This window comes from Malania oleifera, chromosome 11, assembly GCF_029873635.1.
Source record: "Malania oleifera isolate guangnan ecotype guangnan chromosome 11, ASM2987363v1, whole genome shotgun sequence".
Classification (NCBI taxonomy): domain Eukaryota; kingdom Viridiplantae; phylum Streptophyta; class Magnoliopsida; order Santalales; family Ximeniaceae; genus Malania; species Malania oleifera.
In genome coordinates this window covers 41,327,067-41,347,440 of record NC_080427.1, presented here as the reverse complement: position 1 = coordinate 41,347,440, position 20,374 = coordinate 41,327,067, and the positions used below count along the sequence as shown (strand labels likewise).

General features: G+C 35.9%; 1 pseudogene; it reads right to left on the bottom strand.

Moving 5' to 3' along the window:
• Positions 1-8,057: 8,057 nt before the first annotated feature.
• Positions 8,058-16,360, bottom strand: LOC131167487 (polyubiquitin 11-like; annotated as a pseudogene).
• Between the last annotated feature and the right edge of the window lie 4,014 nt (positions 16,361-20,374).

The window sequence follows — 20,374 nt, the reverse complement described above, 5'->3', positions numbered from 1 at the left end:
CATAAATAACAAAACTGAATAAAACCTATATACCTGTTGCAATATAAATCATACCTATGTTGCTTAACATAAATTGGATTTTCTGAATATTTTATTCATAATACTGCTAATATATATAGGTAAGACTATTTTCTATAAAGTTGATCATACATATATATAATAATTGATAAAATTCCCTGGATGGATAACTGAAAGTCATGATTTAACCCCTCATGACAGGGTTGTGCGGTCCGAAGGCAAGACCTAACCTAGCTAGCAGATCAGGGTAAGTCAACTGAACTCCAACAGTCAGATCGGCCTCCTCAACCCATATTTGATGGGGAGCCTGTCCACAACATAGGCACGATCGACTTCTGAATACCACATACTATCTGAGTATTGGTTGCACTCTGAACTGAATATAGCTGCGGTACCATGTTTTGTTGGCTGAATATGGTCCATCAGGGCCTGATACTATATATAAATAACTGATACTTATAAAATACTACTTTTACCATGATTTTGTAACAATTGAAATAACCATAACATTATATTAACTGATCTGAATAAACTGTAATAACTGGATATCTGAGATATTTTCATAACTGAATAATTGAAATATCTGATTAACTGTAGTAACTGAATGTTATGGTTTTGAGGTGTGTATATCATAGTATTCTAAAAATACTGCAAAAATATAAGTTTCTGTACGTATATTGTAAATCATGGTGTTTTGATAATTATATAAACCCTGTGCTAATCTAATATTAAACTCATGCCACACAACTAAATATCAACATTATCAGGCTCTGAAAAACTATATATTTGGTCTGAATAATAATTTGATATAAACATATAATTTGTATAGAAATCATAATAAGGTTTCCTAGCATAGCATATTTTTCTTACCTGATTCCTACTAAAATCCCCTACTGATACGGGTCCTACTTCCACAGGGTTCTCCACTCAACACCCTGAAAACAATACATCCCAGAATAAAATTATCATTATTTCCTTGCCTACTGCATTTTCTACAACAGCTAGAAAGCCAAATTTTGACAAAAAGGCCTTACCCTGAATCTGGGATGAAATTCAACTCCGTCCCACCGACGATCCGTTCTAGCAGACTTGGAGAGAACTTCCCCAAGAGCATCATGGTGGCCTCAGATCATCGATCCGGTGAACAACGGGGCTAAAATCGAAGAGAAGGGGAAGAGGAACCATAAAGAGAGAAGAGAGAGAGAGTTCCGCTGAATATCTGCGTAAAATCTGAGTTTAACACTATTTGTACTGTGGGATTCGTCGATGAGCCACGTTACCTCGTCAATGAGGCCAAGAGGAAATTCGTCGACGAACTCTCCCCTTTGTCAACAAAATTCAAAGTTGCCCATAACATCCTCTTGGTCGTTCGTCGACGAAACCCGCTGCCTCCTTCTGTTACTATTTCCCATTGACCCTTTTCTTTATTATTTAAATTCTATTATTCTTCAGGTTGTCACACCGAGGCTGCTGCTGAGGCAGTGTTTACTACCCCGTTAGGAGGGTGAGTTTTTGAACTAGGGTCAATAGGTTTTTGTGTAAGACCCTACATATAATTTTTGATGTTTTGGGAATTGTATATTTAAAAAATATATGGTGGAATGTAGGTAAATCTGTTATTGTGTATCTTATGTTTTGGTGAATGAAATCTATATTTACTGCTGCATAGGTTTCCGCTGTGTATGGTGTGTCCCCATTACCCACGGGTTCGGGTTGGCTTTACTATATGATTAGTTAGTCGTATCACGGTGTTTAATGTGATTAATTATGTGGTAAGTTAAGCAAGTCATTACACAAGGTACCAAACATTTTGGTCCTGGTGGGTTGAACTGTGTGCCATCAGCATCAACGATTCTCCTTCGGCTTTCTCCTTTTCTACAAAGTTAGAATTTTCATTTACTTCGTGATTTTGGGGATTACCTCTGCACTCATTAGTATAGTGTCTGTACTTGTGGTAGTTGTAGCACTGAATGTTTCTCTTGTCTACGTTTGGACGGCTATTGTATTCCCCTCTTTTTCCTTGTCCTCTGCCTCGTGGGACATAGTTCTGTTGATTGCATCTTTCTCTAGTGGGACCTCTTCCTCTATTAATGTAAGAACCCGAATTGTGTTGTACGGGTTAACTATGTAAAAGAGGGATAAAAATGGAATTTTGCAGACTTCATTGACGAGGCCATAATTCGTCGACGAAGGTAGAAGGCTTCTCGTCGAAGAAATTCAAAGGTTCGTCGACGAGGAAAAGCCGAGAGGTTTGGGAAAATTTAAATATTAGGGTTCGTCGACGAAATCGCTGTCTCGTCGACGAAATCCTTGAAGACCTCGTCGACGAGGACACCATTTCATCGACAAAGCCTCTCGGGTCAAAGGTCTTATAAGGATATTTTTAGCTTGCTTCATTGTTAAGTTTTGGAAAAGCTCTCTCTCTCTCTCTCTCTCTCTAGAACTCTCCCTCCACTCTTTCTCTCTAGTTTTGGTTGTCGATCGTTGCTCAGTTCGTGAATCCAAGGTTACTGCGAGAATCAGTGAAAGATTCTCTACGTTTCTAGTGGATCGGAATCTCGATTCAAGCTTTTTTGGGTTTCAGGCTAAAATCGAGGTAAGGCTCGATTTTCATTTCTGATTCGGTATATGTATAGTAGTACAGATTGTAAGTATGTTTTGTACTATGGTTTGTAGGTTTCGGGATCTCGATTTGTAGTTTTGAGGACCGTAGAGTTCGTAGTTGGTTTTCGGGTTAAGGTAAGGGGATTCTGTTTATATCAGTCCATTTTTTAAATCAGGATCGGTAAGCCTTTAGGCTACGATCTTATGTATGTTTTGGCTACTTATTTAGGAAAATCTATTGGGTAAAAATGTGGGATTTTCGGGTTACAGTTTTCAGGAAAATTGAGGATTTCGGGTATCATCTCTATTTTGTTTGGAAAACTATTGGTTGTGTTAAAACTGTATTATTGAGGTGACCGTAATCCATATTTGCATAAATTGTATACTTGAAATTGTAAATGATATGATGTGCCGTAAACCAAATAAGTGTGGTATGTATGGTTGTATGTATTTGTTCTAGGTATTTGTGAAACAGCTATGTGGCGGCTAATTATCGTACGCTAAAATGTATAGGGACGTGAGTTCCAAAATGATTCTAGGTTTTGTGAAATCGGCTAGGGGCAGCTAATTACCATACGCCGAAACAGTTATGTGGCAGCTAATTACCGTACGTTGTGCCATGGATTGGTTAACTACCGTAGGCAAGAGTGTCCGGCTCTATATCCGAAGGTGTGAAATATCACCAGTCTAATTCCGATTGGTCACCGAAGTAGTGTGAGCTATATGTTACATCGTATGAAGCAATGGATTCACTGTGGGTCTGAGTCGTCACAGCGTAGTTGTGCATGTGGTAATGTAATTGTGGTGAGACTAGGTGACCTTGTGTAGTTGCGTATGTAGCAATGTAACCACTATTGGGCCTGGGTTGTCGCTTCATAGTTGCAAGTGTGGTAATGTAATCGCTGTGAGACTAGATGACCTTTGTGTAGTTGCGTATGAAGCAATGGATTCACCATTGGGCCTTGATCGTCGCAGCGTAGTTGCGTATGTAGCAATGTAATTGCTGTGAGACGAGGTGACCTGGTGTAGTTGCGAACTAATGTGACGACACTGACCGTATTTATGTATGTATGTATGTTTTGGGGATCGTATGAACTGGAATGGTTTTCTGAAAATACTGGAACTGTATGGAATTGTATGAAACTGTACAAATTGTTTCAAACTATATCGTATGTATAGTGTTATGAAGTATGTAAAATGACACTGGTATGCCACACACTGATATAAACTGTTTTCTTCCTTACTGAGAGGTGTCTCACCCCGAATGTACGTACAATGTTTTTTCAGGTCCTTCAGGTAGCGGTAAGTAGCATCCTAACGTCCCAAAGCAAGGGGTGTTGTAGCTACTGCTAGTACCTTTTAGGTACGAGTTTTGATATCCAGGTTGTCAGGATAGTTTGTAGACACCTGGGGTACGTGTTGTAATTATGGGAATGTATGTCCTAGTTTGTTTAGACTCTGGTATGATCCTATTTATGTATAAAGGACCGTATTTCGCTGCGTATCTGATGAGTATGGATTGGTATGAGTATGTATATAGGGCAACCGTGTACCCCACGTGGTCGGACCCTCTTATTTGTATTGTATCATGTATGTTTAAATTGATACAGAGATAGGTTAGGTTACTTAAACTCACACCTGGGACCCACCTGCGGGTTCGGGGCATGACAGTCAAAATTTCCATAATTTCTTCCATGAGATCCTCGACCTTGTCCTCTTCCTCGTTGTGACGTCCCCCCTTTGTCGTATCAATCTGTAGTGAGGGACAACTTCGTTTGGAGGGTTTAATCCAATGTTTTATCATCACTCCTTCTGTTGACTTTCTGCTTATGGGCTTGGAGTGAGCTCATAAGTTCTTCTACAGACATGATTTCCAGATCTTTTGTTTCTTCCATGGTCATAGCTATATGATCAAATTTTGGATCCAAAGTTCGCAAAGTTTTCTCACAAATTCTCTCGTCATTAAGAGTCTCTCCATTTCTTCTCAATTGATTTGATATTACCATAACTCGTGTATAGTAATCAGCAACAGATTCAGTAGATTTCATTCTTAAGGATTTGAAATCACCTTGCAATGTTTGAAGACGAATCTTCTTTACTTTGTTTGCACCTTTGTGTGTTCGATGGAGAAAGTCTTCAACTTCTTTGGATGTCTTGGCAGAGGCGATGATTTTAAACGTGGTTTCATCAAGGCCTTCGTAGATTATGGACTTCGCCTTACAATCCTTCTTTCGATCGGCTCGCAAGATTGTTCTTTGAGCGTCAGACATAGTTGTTTTGGCTTCTTTTGATGTGCTTTCTCTGTACCCATCTTCAACGATGTCCATGACATCCTGAGCACCTAGAAGGGCTCTTATTTGAATAAACCAGTGATCATAATTCTCCCGTGTCAACTTCGGAATGACTGCTTGGGTAGTACCGTTCGCCATTAGATTTAATATATCAACAAACAAAGTGATGGGGATAGATTTTGACAAATCTGATGCCACCAATGTCTTCAGAAGGTCGAAATGTGTTCAGAAGGTCGAAAAATTTTGGATACCGATTTTGAGTTGGAAAGAATTGGTCTAAAAATCACTAAACCGACCAAACAAATTCTGAACTGTTTTTTTTTTAAAAACGGTTTGACTTAACAGAGAATAACGACGTTAGTTATTACTGTTAAGACATGTGGCGGCTTCTGCGCGTGCTGCGTGTCAACGATTGGACGCAGGTTGGTCAGCCGGGTCGGGTCGTGCTTGCAGGGCAGGTTTTGAGTTACTAGTTGCTGGGTCGGGTCGCGGATCGGGTATCCCAATCGGATCTCACCAGTCGGGCGAAGAAGACGTGTGAAGGCACGTGTAGCGCGTGACTTCTCCGGTTAGCACTCTCGCCGGCGCGTGCAGCGCGTCTAGATGACGTTGTGTTGTCTGTCAGTGTGTGGGAGTGCGAACTCCATTTGAAGCACAGTTTTCACCTTTTGAATCGTCTCGACGCGAATTTCACAATGGTATACTCAATATTGGATTTGGAGCAACTTCAAATCTGGGAGAAAATTTGAATTTCTCTCTGTTCGTCTCTATTTGGCGAATTTCAGCGAATCTGGGCACTCTAATACCACTGATGGGTGGAGGGGACTCACTCAATCACTGGTTGTGATTGAAACTCAGTGAGAATTGCTCACAAATACAAAAACAATTAATTTCAATCTGAAAAAAATACAGAGATGAATTCAAGATACAAATTTCTCTCTTTTCACTAGTTATTCACCCTCTCTACACCACATTACATTACACACACACACACATCTATTTATAGAAAAACATCTAAAGATTATAATCAACAATGGTAGGTTAGTTGGTGAAGTTGGTGGCCAATTCTCCATTGCAATTCAATAACATTGGGCTGGGATTGGTGGAGCTGCCGCCGTCAAATTTTGCTGCCACCATCCCACTGTTCAAGTTTAATCTTCAACGAAAACATGGTGCATTTCATTCCAGAACACTAGATCTAATGATCCAAAGTTTTAAATCAAATATTTTTCACATAACGTTATTTTATTAGTTGAAGGGAGAATTATCGCCATTATTAATAAATTTGACAAAAGAAATGTCTTCTGTCTTCTAGATTTAGAAACATCTCAACATCCTCTCCAAAATATACAAGTGAAAGTCACCAATATAACTATATAATTATATACCCATAATTCCACATTTTAGAGCATATGCTGTACTGCAATCCTGTTCCCATTGAATATCCTACATGCCCTTTCCCCTACCATGAATTTACTATTATATTTATTTTTGTAAAGCTTTCCTACAAACTATCTCAGAGTCAATTGCTTTTTTTTTTTTTTTCTTAATGTTTCGATTGTCAAACATAAAAAATAGGATTAAAGGAAAATTAAAAATCATTTTAATGCTTGATCATTAAGACAAGAAAAATTCAAAAAAAAATAAATTTTTAACAAACTTAGTTTTCATGAATTTTGAATTTATTTTGAATTTTTAATTTTTATAAAGTATAACAGAAAATTTAATTTATTTCTATATAATTTTCCTTTACTTTTTTTTTTTTTTTTATTATCTCAAACAAAATTTTAGATTCGAAATTATGCACACACAATTTTGGAATAGGCATGTACTAATTCTATAACTTTAAATGCTATAAAATAGAATTGAACAAATATAAATTTAAAAGGAAAAAGAAAACTTTAGAGGGGGAATATTGCATCACATGAGTTTATGCATAAAACAAAAAACAAAAAGTTGTTTAGTCCGATTGGGCTATGGCAGAGTTATAGTAAAATTGCAAGGAAATTGGTAGGCCAATACCGTCCATCACTCCAACTCGTCCGTCACTCCGACTCGTATCTTAGGTCTCGTTGATCAGGATAAATTCAGGATGCGGACACGACTTCTGTACATTAGTTAGACATTCAGCTAACCTGACCCACGAGACACATCTCCATTACCATCCACGGCTCCCGCTGGCTAATAGAGAACTTTCACCATTCACGATCCCCGCTGACTCACAGAGTAAACTCTCACCATCCACAGGTACCACTGGTTCAGTGAATGTATCTACTTGAAATTGAACTCCGATGCTCCTTCTTACTTACTGATCATGCCGTGGGGACTTTTCCATTTCTTTTATATCATAGCAAGTTGCAACCAAAGCTAAAGAAATTTACCACCTTTTATTCCACCTGCCTTGTGCAAAACAACCACAAGGAGGCAAAAAAATGTATCTGAAAACTCATCTCATCCATATAAAAATTTATATAATCTTCATCTACTCCACATCTAACCTATTCTATAAGAAATCTTTCCCAACAATTCCCTGCACAAAAATAAGTTTGCTTTTATTTTTTATTTTATTTTATGTTGGGTCGTGCTGACATCCTATGTTGAACAGGTAATTAAGTACATCAATTGAATTTTGCTCACTCCATACCATCAAATTTTCTGCTGCATCAAAATGTCACGTGTGATGCACAGGCATTCAACTAGTGTTAATGAAATGCACAATATGGACATTAACTAGAACATCTTTGGTTCACATCTAGCATTGTAAAGCAATTAATGAAAAAACTATTTTTTTATTGTATCATTAGCCCAGTTCTAACACTGCAAGACTCAACTGGTACGAATGAAATGTATGATATGGACGTTAGATAAAAGATTTTTGGTTCACATCTAGCATTCTAAAGCACTCAATGAAAAAATTGGTTTTATTTATTGTATTATTGGCTCAATTCTGACACTTGGAGACTAACACACTCTCGCTAACTCCAGAGAAGCCTACCTTTGCTTCACCCTTAGATTTCTTCTGGAGTTTGGAGGAGCATCCTGTTTAGCGCTGGCTTTTTTAATTCTCGTTTTGGAGGCCCCTATAAAGTGTAAATGTCATTATATTGATTTCCATGCGAAATTTAACTGTTGATATTAAAGAATCTCAGAGTTCGAAATTAACTTATAGCATAGTAACTTATAGCATAGCATTTTAGTAGTTTCTAACTCGCCACCACTTTACTAGAAAACAACTAATGATGCCGTAATCTGCAAGGGTGCGACCATCCTCAAGCTCCTTCCCAGCAAAGATGAGACTCTGCTGATATGCCGGGATCCCTTCCTGGTCCTGGATCTTTTCCTTGATTGTGGCAATAGTGTCAGACATCTCCGCTTCCAGGGGAATCGTCTTCCCAAAGGTCTACACAAAAATCCGCATGCCACCCCTCAAACGCAGAACTAGATGGAGAGTAGACTCCTTCTGAATGTTGTAGTCCGCGAGAGTCCTACCATCCTCCAACTGCTTCCCAGCGAATATCAACCTCTGCTGGTCTGGGGGAATACCCTCCTTGTCTTGGATCTTTGCTTTAACGTTGTCGATAGTATCAGAACTCTCGACCTCAAGGGTGATAGTCTTCCCTGTGAGGGTTTTCACGAAGATCTGCATACCGCCACGGAGTCTGCGCACTGGATGGAGAAAAGATTCGTTCTGAATGTTGCAGTCGGCGAGGGTACGGCCGTCCTCGACCTGCTTTCCAGCGAAGATCAACCTCTGCTGATCGGGGGGAAGCGCTTCGCAAGAAGAAGAGAATGCACGTAAGATGATTTGAGGTGCAGACCAAACCCTAACTTATAGAAGAAGCTGCGGACGGTGGAATCTTCTAAGCAATTGCCTTTTTCCTTTTTTTGAAAATATTTGGTGATAAAAATAATTTTTATTTTATGTTAAATTTTTTGAAATTATGAAAATAACACATTATTTTTAAATCTTTATTATTACATTAAAAATTTTAAGAACATCTTCCACAGTTCCACTAGTAAGCCTCAAAATGGGAAAATTTTTTCCAAAGTATTATTTTATATTTTATTATAAATTAATAATAAAAAAGAAAAAAACTCCGTATATATCAGCTGTCATTCACCAATTTTAAAAAATTTATATTCTGAAATTTAATTATAATTATATAATAATAAATATAAAATTAATTACTTTTAGATATAAAGCTTTTATTTTAAAAATAATTAGAATTATATTATTAACTATTATTATGGACATAATCAAATCATATCCCTCAAATCATTAATCAAATCAGTCTTCAATTGTAAAATTACTTTATTCAATCAAAGGACTAGAAATAAATAAGGAAATATTATCAATAAAGGAAAATTTGAATATCAAACCAAAGGAATTGAAAAAAAAAAAAACAATATTCACAATTAGCATATTTGAAAACAAATCCATAATATCCAATTTTAAAGATACCCAACTGATAATGAAAATTAATTATTTTTTAAAATTCTATAATCTCTCTTCTATGATCCATTGTATTATTAAATTCTTTAGATTTGTTTGGTTGATTATTTATTTGATTCTTACTAATATTGCTACGATTAGATTTTTTTAATAAAATTTTGAATAACCTATTCATCTTATTAAATATATATTTCAAACTACTAATATAAGCAAACCGTACCTCTCAAATCATTAACCAAATCGTAATTTTGGTTTACCCAAATATACAAGCTGAAATTTAATTGTTTCAATTTCGGTTAACAAATTTTTATATTAATATCCATTAACCGCATTGAACCACTAGATTTAATTTAAAATTTTAAGTCACAACATAATAATATTCGTTTTCTGATTTAAAATTTTACAATTCAAGCATAAAAAAGTAGATTTATAAACCTTAAATTAGCATGTTACATAAATTTTAAAACATCTACCAATGGATTGCACATAAAGAACATGAAAGTAACTAACCTAAAATATATATTTTTACTAAAAAAAATTATCTAAATTATTATAATATTATATTATATATGTAACGACCCCAAAATTATATATACATTATTAGTGTAATAATCCTAAAAGAAAATAAAATTTTAAAATTAATTTAAAATTTAAAAATAATAATAAGAAAAATAATAATTAATTAATTAATTAATAAAAATAAATGAATAAATGATATTATAATAATATATATAATATAATAATAATATATATATATATATATATATATACACATATTGATATATTCTGTTAAAAGCAAATAATTGGAGGTGCCGCCCTCCTTGAATTAAAAAATATATATATTTTGTTAAAAAAGAAATATTTTTAACATTAAAATCGTGTGACATGAGCTTATTTTTAATTAATTACATTACATGTTAAATACAATAAAATTATATGATGTTGGTTTAATTGCATATATAAGGGATATACTTGGTGATATCAGGGTAAAGGGGAACAACGATACGTAATGAGTGTTCAATTTCAGTGAGTATTTTGATATGTATCAGATGTTGTCGTCAAAAGATTGATTTTTATATATGTAAACATGACCTATAGTAGTATTAAATGTTATTTATTATGATACTATAAAACTCATTTTTACCACACATTGATAATAATCTTGCCTATACTTAGCGTTGTCTCACCTCAATCATTATTTTATATTATAAATAAGATTTAAAAGCGTGCCGAAAATCAGAGTAGCACAACAAAAGCATGGGTGAGATTTGAAAGAGTTATTTAGGATGAATATTAAATTAGTTATATGCTTTTAATGTATTGGAATTTTAGAGGATGTTAATTTTAATATGGGAGATATTGTTATAATAAATGTTTTTAGTACTCTGCTATAAATGTATTCGAGGATTTTATATTTGCTTCCACTGTGGAATTATTTATAGGAACCCACATGGGTTCGGGTCACTACATTATACATAACTATAAGTTTATATTTTAAATTTTTATAATATATTAGTTTCGTTTGATTAACCACGATCATTGAATCGGTTGAACTGAATCAAACTATCACTTAAAAATATGAAAAATTTTGAATTGGAATTGAACAAATTTTTTTTTTTTTCAAATTTTCTTGTCAACACTTATTTAATATAATTTTTTATTTTTTAATTACTTAAAATTATTGTAAGGTTGTCATGAAATATTTTAATAATGTAATTAAAGTACAGTTGAATTCATAAAAAAATAAATAAACTTGTCTTATTTACTAAATTTATCTAAATTAATTGAATAAAAAGTTATTTTGAAAATGGTAAGAACAAAACTACTTATTGCTACATAATATTATTTAATAAATGTTGAAACTTATTTAGATTTTTAGAAATATTGAAATACATTACTAATAAATATTAAAATTTTAAAAATAAAATCTAAATAAAATCTAAAGTATGAAACAAAAGGATTTTATTTGGAATGAAAGATAGTATAGATACCATTAAATGCAAATCGAACGATAACATATTAACTAATAAAGTTAGGTATATGTTTTGAAAAAATAAAATCTTAAAAATTTTAGGAAATTGTGATAAAATTTTGGATAGTAAAGGAATCCAATAGTTATTATTCTAATAAAAATAAAGTATTTTAACAATTATTATTTTTCTATTACATTAATTGATTCAATTGATACTAGTGAATGCATAAATTATTTACTTAGTTTTTAAAACTTAAAATATCTAAAAATATATTAAGATCATAATAAAATATTTCTTATACAGTTAATAATAAATTAAATTTGCGAAAAAAAAAAAACTCAAATGAGGGGCTTGTCCACTTTAAAAAAATTAAAAAATTGTATACTATATATTAAAGTATGAATTTATGGACAAAAAATATACTCATCTTTAAAAAATATATTAAAATATTTTTAAAATAATAATGTTCAATTAAATTCATATGGTTATGTAAAATTAAAGATATTGCTAATTATTTAATAAACAAAAATATACATATTTGTAAAGGTAAAAAAAAAAATATTCCTAGAAATAATAAAAGTTGGTTAAATACATATTATGTGTAAAGTGTTATAACCCAGCAAAATTCATATGTTTATTTTTATTTTTCAGCATTTATATTTTGTTATAACCCAGCAAAATTCAACTCCAAAATTTATGTCGTCTAACAACAATTTTAATTTTCATATTTTTATTCTTGGATCATTCAATGCTTAAAATTGGCTTGATTTTTAGACAAATTTAGCACTGTACATTTTTTTTTTTAGAATTCTCACTCTCTCTTCTCTCTCTTAGGGTTTCGGAACTTTTTCACTAAAAAGGCTTTCTGAACTCCGTTTTGGGTCTCGTTTGTCTCTCTCTTCCTCAGTATAGCTAGGATACGCACTTTTACCAAATTGAAGTTTTAGAAATTTACCGTTTCAAGCCGTTCGAGTTCATTTTAACATAAAAAGGTAAGGAAATTTGTTTACATCGGTACTTTAAAAAAACTAAACCGTTAGAAAGTTAGCTTAGGTTTATATCTACGTTATGACTGCTTGTTTGCAAAGTTTCACCGGGTAAAAGTGTTAGTTTTTCAGTTTTACGGTTTTGGCGTATGAACTCCAAACTTCTCAAAACTCCTTTATTAGCATTAAATCTAAAGTAAGAGTTGCATGAAGCCCTTGTGTGCAGTCTAAATGATATTTTACGAACCATATACTATGTATAGCATGTTTTTACCTAAACGAGTGCGACGTATGATATGAAATGGATTTATACTGAATTGAGATGTATGTTTATGAAATATGGGAACTGGAGTCCCAAATGCTTATCAGGAAATACGGAAAATAGGCTGGTTAAACACCAAGCGATATATATATATATATATATGCAAAGGTTAAACCGAGAGTGCGTGTACCGGTTTATACCACCGTTTGAATAAAAGAAAGAATGTATGAAAGAATGCATGAAAGAATGCATGAATGAGATTGTGAAAAATACTAGAATTGCACATATGAATTGTGAAATGGAAAGAAGTTAATATGCTTTATTGTAAATTGTATATATGATATTGGGACTACAGCTTGTTACTATGAGAGCCTTAAAAAGCTCAATGTTTTCATGGAAGCCTTAAAAAACTTAAAGTGCAGTACCGTTGCTAGAACAGAAAGATACAGTGCAACCACACATATGTTTTCAGTGTGGGTATCTAAAAGTCAGCTTGGTACAAAGGGCCACTGATTGATTAGGGATCAGGTTGGTGGTCGCCAAAGAGAACATGATGCCTGACAATGCCTACACGAAAAGGGCTCAACCAGTGCTTTCTTATTGCACAACCCGCGCCATAGGGTAGTACTTGCATAGTTATGATTGTTTCAAAGCCGGACGGTGTTCTAAATATGCATATACATGATTTAAAAACCAAAATGGGTAAATTCGCAGGTTTGAGTACCGGGCGGAGGGATTGTACAGTGTATGAGCTTATACCCTACCCTAACCTCGGGAACTCTCGCCTGTAATGATGCTAAACTATCTATTGTAGGAATTATATCTATATACCTCATATATTACAGGACTGTGAATGCTTTAAGTGTGTAATTTCTTTCTACTGGTTTAAACACATGTTGTCACACACTGATTGTCACGCCCCGAACCTCGAAATGGGACCTAGAGGTGAAAATGTAACCTAATCTGTCCTTGTATCATACAAATCATCACAGATACAGTACACTGGATGAGGGTCGGACCCCGTGGGGTTCCCAAGCACCCTAAAACACATCCAATCACAAACATATACGCAGCGGAAAAAGTCATTCTATATCAACATATGCAGTACCATACTAGAGTCTATACAAGAGTAGAACATGACTCTAACAAAACGTACAAACTAGGTGCCCAAATACAACCCAAAATGGCAACCCAACAAAACTACAGTCCTAACACTTACCCAAGCGCTAATACAGTACACCGGCCACTACGCTCCCTACACCAGAACGCTAGTTCCGGTTACTCGAAGGACCTGTAAAAAATGTACGTACAGTAGGGGTGAGACACCTCTCAGTAAGGAAGAATACAGGTTATATCGGTATGTGACATTTGAGTGTTATCATGATGCAACATACATGCAGTTAAATGCAAATCCAGTACTAATTTACACAATGCGTTCACGCACATATACGGTGGTCATTATTACGCAGCCCAGACACAATACACACACATGATCAGAAACCCGGTGTCGTCACACCCATCGTCCCAAAGCTGGTCCGGCATTCCGGCTTTGGGTCGTAGCCAACTCGCGAAGCACGGCGCCACCGGCTCATGGCTAGTCCTTGACTCCCATGGCATCGTACCGGTGCTAACTGGTGGATCCACACCCTTCAACTTGATCTTCCGTAAAAGGCTCACGCCCTCGAATATAGAGTTGGTCACTCTCAGTCCCTGGAATATTTGGAATCGCGGTCCCATAAGCAATTCCACATATCACACACACATGCATGCTCATATAACCAAACAAACCACACTTATTTGGTAATCTAAATCATGGTTTTCCAAATAAATACAGTTTAAACAAAGTCAAGGCACAGCTATCAAAATATCACAGTATAAATCACACATATACTCGGTTTTCAACAAAACCCGGGATTCAGCCCGTCGCCCCCTTTTTCCCAAAACTGCAATAATGAAAAATCCATAGTTTTTCCCATTAGATCCCCCCCCCCAAATGAGTAGCCAAAACACACACAGGACAATGGACCACAATTCCACCGAGTTCGATTTCAAAAATAACCAATATAACACAGTTTCCCCTTACCTTAACCTCGTATAACAAAACCCGAACTCCAAGGCTCCTAAACAACGAACCGAGTTCCAAAACCTACAAATCACAGTACAGAATATACTTATAAGACCATCATCTAAAAAACTACCAGATCAGAAATGAAAACCGAGCCTTACCTCGATTTTTTGCCAAAACCCAAAAACCTTCGAAACGATATTTCTATCCGTAGAATTTGCAGAGAATCCTTCCACGATCCTTGTGGTAACTTCCGTTTCCCGATTCTATCAACGATCGATGAAAAATTCTAGAGAGAAGGAGAGAGTAGGGAGAGTTTAGAGAGAGAGAGAGATAAACTTGAAGTAACTTAATGAAGAAGTAAAGGAAATTTCCTTTTATAGTCCTTTTGACCTGGGCCAATTTCGTCAGCGAAATGGAACCTTCGTCGACGAATCTTTCACTAATTTTGTTGACGAATCGGTGGCCTCGTCGACGATGTCTAATATTTCCAAATTCCCAGACCTCTCAGCTTTTCCTCGTTGACGAGGCTTTGAATTTCGTCGACGAGAAAAGCATACACTTCATCAAAGAAATCTGGCTTCGTCGACGAAGCTTGGTAAATTCTAATTTTGCCCCTCTCTTAATATTTAAATTCAATTATCACAGTTCGGGTTCTTACACTGATGTAATAACTTCCACCTTACTGAGAAGTGTCTCACTTCAACATACAACCTTTGTTTCAGGTCCTGCAGGGCACTGGTCTTAGTTGATAGTGAGACTTGAAGCGTAGAGTCTTGTTAGTTGACGTAAGTTTTTGTATGAATACTGGATTTTTAGCCAGGTTGGATTTTTGGGAATGAAATACAGATTATGTTTTAAGTATGGATGTATGTATGAAAGAAGTCGGTTAGAAACTCAGGTAAGTCTAATAGATGAAGTATGAATGTTTATGTCTTCTGCAATGTATGAAAGTACAGATCTTTATGATACACCCGTATGTCAATGTTTAGGACGAGTTGTTATATGTACAGATTATGTATGAATAATAGCACTTCGGGCCCACTTAAAGGGTCGCGGCGTTACAGGAATCTTCATGCTTGTGAGCTTAAGGCAGGGACGAAGGCATTGTTGGCCAAACCCCGATAACATTTCTTGTGCTTGTTTTTAATTTCTGCATTTAAATTTCAACACTTGAATGTTTGCGTTTAATTGTTTTAATATTTGATTAAGTTTATGATTATATAGATAGACCTTAGGTTTGTGTAATACTGCTCTGCTTCGCAGCTAAATAAGAACTGGAAGGTGTTGGCCTCTTCTTTGGAATCTGAACCTCTATATCTCCCTATAGGCTTTCCTCTGCCACAATGGCTTTATCCACCAGAGTAGCAAAGTCCTGTATCTGCAGTATCATCGTCTACTTCAGGATCTCCTTCTTCAAACCCCTCTCAAACTTCCAAGCTTTCCTCGCCTCATCTGATACCATAAATGGAGCAAAGCGGGATAACTCCATGAATCTGGCGGTGTACTGTTGACTTATCAGCTGCCCCTGAGTCAGAATCATGAACTCCTCCATCTTTGCGTTCTTGACAGAGGATGAAAAGTGCCGCTCAAAGAACACCTCTCTGAAACGGCTCCACGTCGTTGCCACCGACACCAGTCTCTGTGCCTCAAGCAGCTTTATTGATTCCCACCATCTCTCGGCTTCTCCAGTCAATGTAAAAGTCATGTAGAACACCTTCTACTCATCCGTGCAACGTATAATAGCCAAGATTTTCTCTATCTCTCGAATCCAATTCTCTACTCAGATTGGGTCTGTACTCCCTGTGAAGGTAGGGGGTTTCAGACGGGTGAATTGATTAATAGAACCTCCCAGCTCAGTCGTGGGATGGTCCTACCCCCTAGAAGTTCACACAACTTTAGCCATAAGCTACTGGACGAAGTCTCGAAATACCATTGTGGAGTCATTGTCAGCCTCGTGGCTAGTCCCCTCATTGCTACTGCCTCCATCGTTAGTAGTATTATCCTTGGACTCCATCCTGAAGAGGCAATTGAGAAAATTGTTTAGAATCTTGATATCTTACATATCTGCTAACACTACAATACTATAAGACTCATTTTAAACCAATGTCCCTAATGACCACATACTCTGCTAACCTAATACCCTTATTTTAACTCAAGTTCCGCCCCTCCACTAGGAAACAAAATCATCAATGGATTGCCGTGATTTTCTGAACCCGTCGACTGATCTAGAAAAACATGGAAGTTCGCCAATGAATTTCTGTCTCCAGGCTTACAAAACCAAACTCGAAAGTTCTATCATACCCATTCCTATCCTTTTCCTACACTGACTCCTATACCCTGGTAAAACCATCTGACTTAGTCTGCATAACCTAGCAAACCTAGTGCTCTAATACCAACTGTAACGCCTCGACCCTCTAGGTGGGCCCAGAGTGCTACTAAACATACATAACATACATCTCTATGATACCATACATATACAACCCGCCCAAACAAGGGGAAAACGGGTGTTAGATACTGATTTGTATAAACATACGTAGCGAAAATACATACGTCATCTAATATTTACCAGAGTTTCTAAATGTTTCTCATATACATCCATACATAAATAAAAACATAATCTACTATTACAATCCCCAAAAGAGACAGACATCGTCTAATGTCTCACCGGCTCTGGCAAGGATTGTTTGGTATCTAAACTTAGCCCGGCAGAATGCTAGGCTCGATCCCTCGGAGGACCTGAAACCACATTTGTATAATAAGGTGAGACACCTCTCAGTAAGACGGATTATATTATCATCAGTGTGTGGCTAGCATGAGATTTCATATGTACATATACTGCTAACATTTAAATACATTTAATTGACATTTTTAAATCTGTATTGCTCTGTAAATCTAAAAATACATACTATTGGCTCAATATAGACCTTCCTATAGTAAATATGCCCATATATGCCTAGAAGATACAGCCTAGTCTATCGGACTAGCGTCGTCACACCATCACATACACGTGCGACATGCTTCCCCATGACGGGTTGTGCAAGTCGGAGGTTGGACCTAACAAATAGCCGGCCGACTAATGCTAAATCAAACAAAAAGTAGTACGATGGTGCCTACCCTGTGCCCAAAGGCAAAGTCATCTGGAATTACTACATCAGATGGAGCCCCAAAATTTCTGCATTGGGGAATACTTTTCCCAGGCCACCAATCGCCTTTCCTGTAACAACCTCAAAATTCTTATCAATTTTTTTAAATATATATATGATAAACACTCCTATGCCATAAAATCATTCATACATAACTGTACAATACCATATTCTAGAATATACAGACCATACACAAAAATGCTACTCCAATATCATCTATCCCAAAAACATACACAACTCTGTCAAAAACTCACCCTATAACCAGGGTGACCAAACACTCTCTCTATCCGCGAGCCTGATCTGCTCGCCTATCTGGCTCACCTGGAAAATTTTAGAATAAAGGGGTGAGTCGATGCTCAGTAAGTGGAAATATGCTATCACTAGTGTGTGGCAACTAAGTTAAGGATACTTTTTAAAATAATAACTGAACTGCAATGTAATAAATCATCTGTAAAACATATCTTTCTTTCACAATTTAAAACAAATTGTATCATCTATTTTTCTACTCTTCATACTGGTAATATTATACTATACTGTAAAACTGTAAACATATAAATATCTGTACTTTATCCCTAGGACTCTGTACGTCATGATTTAACTCCTCATGACAGGGTTGTGCAGCCTGTAGGCGGGACTCTATCTGGTCGGCCCTCAAGATAGGTCATCATACTTTACACTACCTCAGCCCGGCCAAACTGCATCCTCTCCTAAGCTCGGGACTGGCTACTACCTCGTCAAACCAGCCCCCTCAACCCAGTGTACTGGGGAGCTGCATACTCTCCGAGCACGGCTGACGGTACCCACATACTATCTGAGCTATGTGGTTGCACCCTATCTGTATCTAGCAATGGTACCGTGCTCAGTAATCTGTATCTGTCTGTGTAACTTTCCTCAGGGATTTGATACTATATACATATATACATATATATACTCTTTTATTGTTTTCATCGTGTTTCCAAAATTACCATAACTCTGTCTTTCTGTACTGTAAACACTGTATTTGTAGCATCTTGATGCTACCTCTGTATATCTATCTGTGTATTCTGTATATATACTCTGTCTGTGTTCTGTATGTTATGGTAATAGGAAAAACATGGCATGTTATAACACTGTATATATGTATATACCGTTCTGTAATAAACTGCAATATAAAATACTGATCTAAGTATCTGTATACATGTAGTTGGATATATGTATATAACTGTTTCATGAACTATTCATATAAAACTGTATATGCATGTACATTTCTCTGCGAATATAAATCTATCTCTGTATAATCTCATATGCTGGAAAACCATATCAAATGTATATACTATCTATATCTTTGTATTTAGTATAGTATGATGTTTCATTACAACTGTATAAATTCATTTTTCACAAGAAAAGTCTACTTAGGCCACACAAACATTTATGCTTGTTTTCTATAAAAACTGTATAATAGAATGACATAAAAATATGCTTATGAAATCTCTATTAACTCTATTAAAACTCCTAGTATAGCATATTTCCCTTACCTCAACTTTGAATAGCCCTTATAAAAATCTGGCTCTATACCAGCAGGATTCCTGGATCAACCTCCTGAAAACACAATATCTCAGAACAAAATATTATTATTTTTCCGCCTACGTCATTTCTTATAACTACCATACGGCCAAAAACTCAATAAAAGACCTTACCCAGAATTTGGGATGAAATCCAACTTCGTTTTCCTAACGATCCGCTCCGGCAATCTTGTAGAGAACTCCGCCAGGAGTGTCGTGGTAGTTTCGGATCGTCGATCCGGCGACTGGTGGGACCGAAAAAGAAGAGAGAAGGGAGAGAAAGTCGTAGGGAGAGAGAGAGAGATTTCGTAAAAATGAAATTTTTCCCTGGATTCCATACATATAAACAGGGGATTTCGTCGACGAAACCCTGTGTTCGTCGATGAGTCCTTCACAAATTTCGTCGACGAGACCCTGTATTCGTCGATGAAATTCGGGCTGCCTCAGAACCCCTCTCGGTATTTTCTCGTCGATGAAGCCCTGTGTTCGTCGACGAAATTCTGAAGGCCTTCGTCAACGAGACTTTGTGTTCGTCGACGAAGTCTACGGCCTCCTTCTGTTTCTGTATCTATTTTCCTCTCTCTTTAATATTTGAATATGGATATTTTCTGGGTCGTTACATTTCCCATATCCACACTCTATCTGAGACGTGTGGTTGTACCCCTACATACATATAGCTACGATACTGTGTTCTTAACATGAGATCATAACAACATGACTTTACTATCATATATGGCAATTTACATCGTATAAAATTGTAATCATAATTCATTTCATATAATTGTATAGGACATAAGTTATACATAATTTTGTGAAAATATCTGCTAGATACTATCTCAGTAAAAACCAGCGTATCATATCTGCCATAAACTGGCTCGATAAAAATTGACATTTCATAAACTCGGCATTTAGTCGTTATATCTCATCTCTCGGCATATAGCCATCATATCTCATATCTCGACATATAGTCGTTACATTTCAGTATTACACAAAACCTATTCATTTAATGCTATACTCATGCCACACAATTTTTCA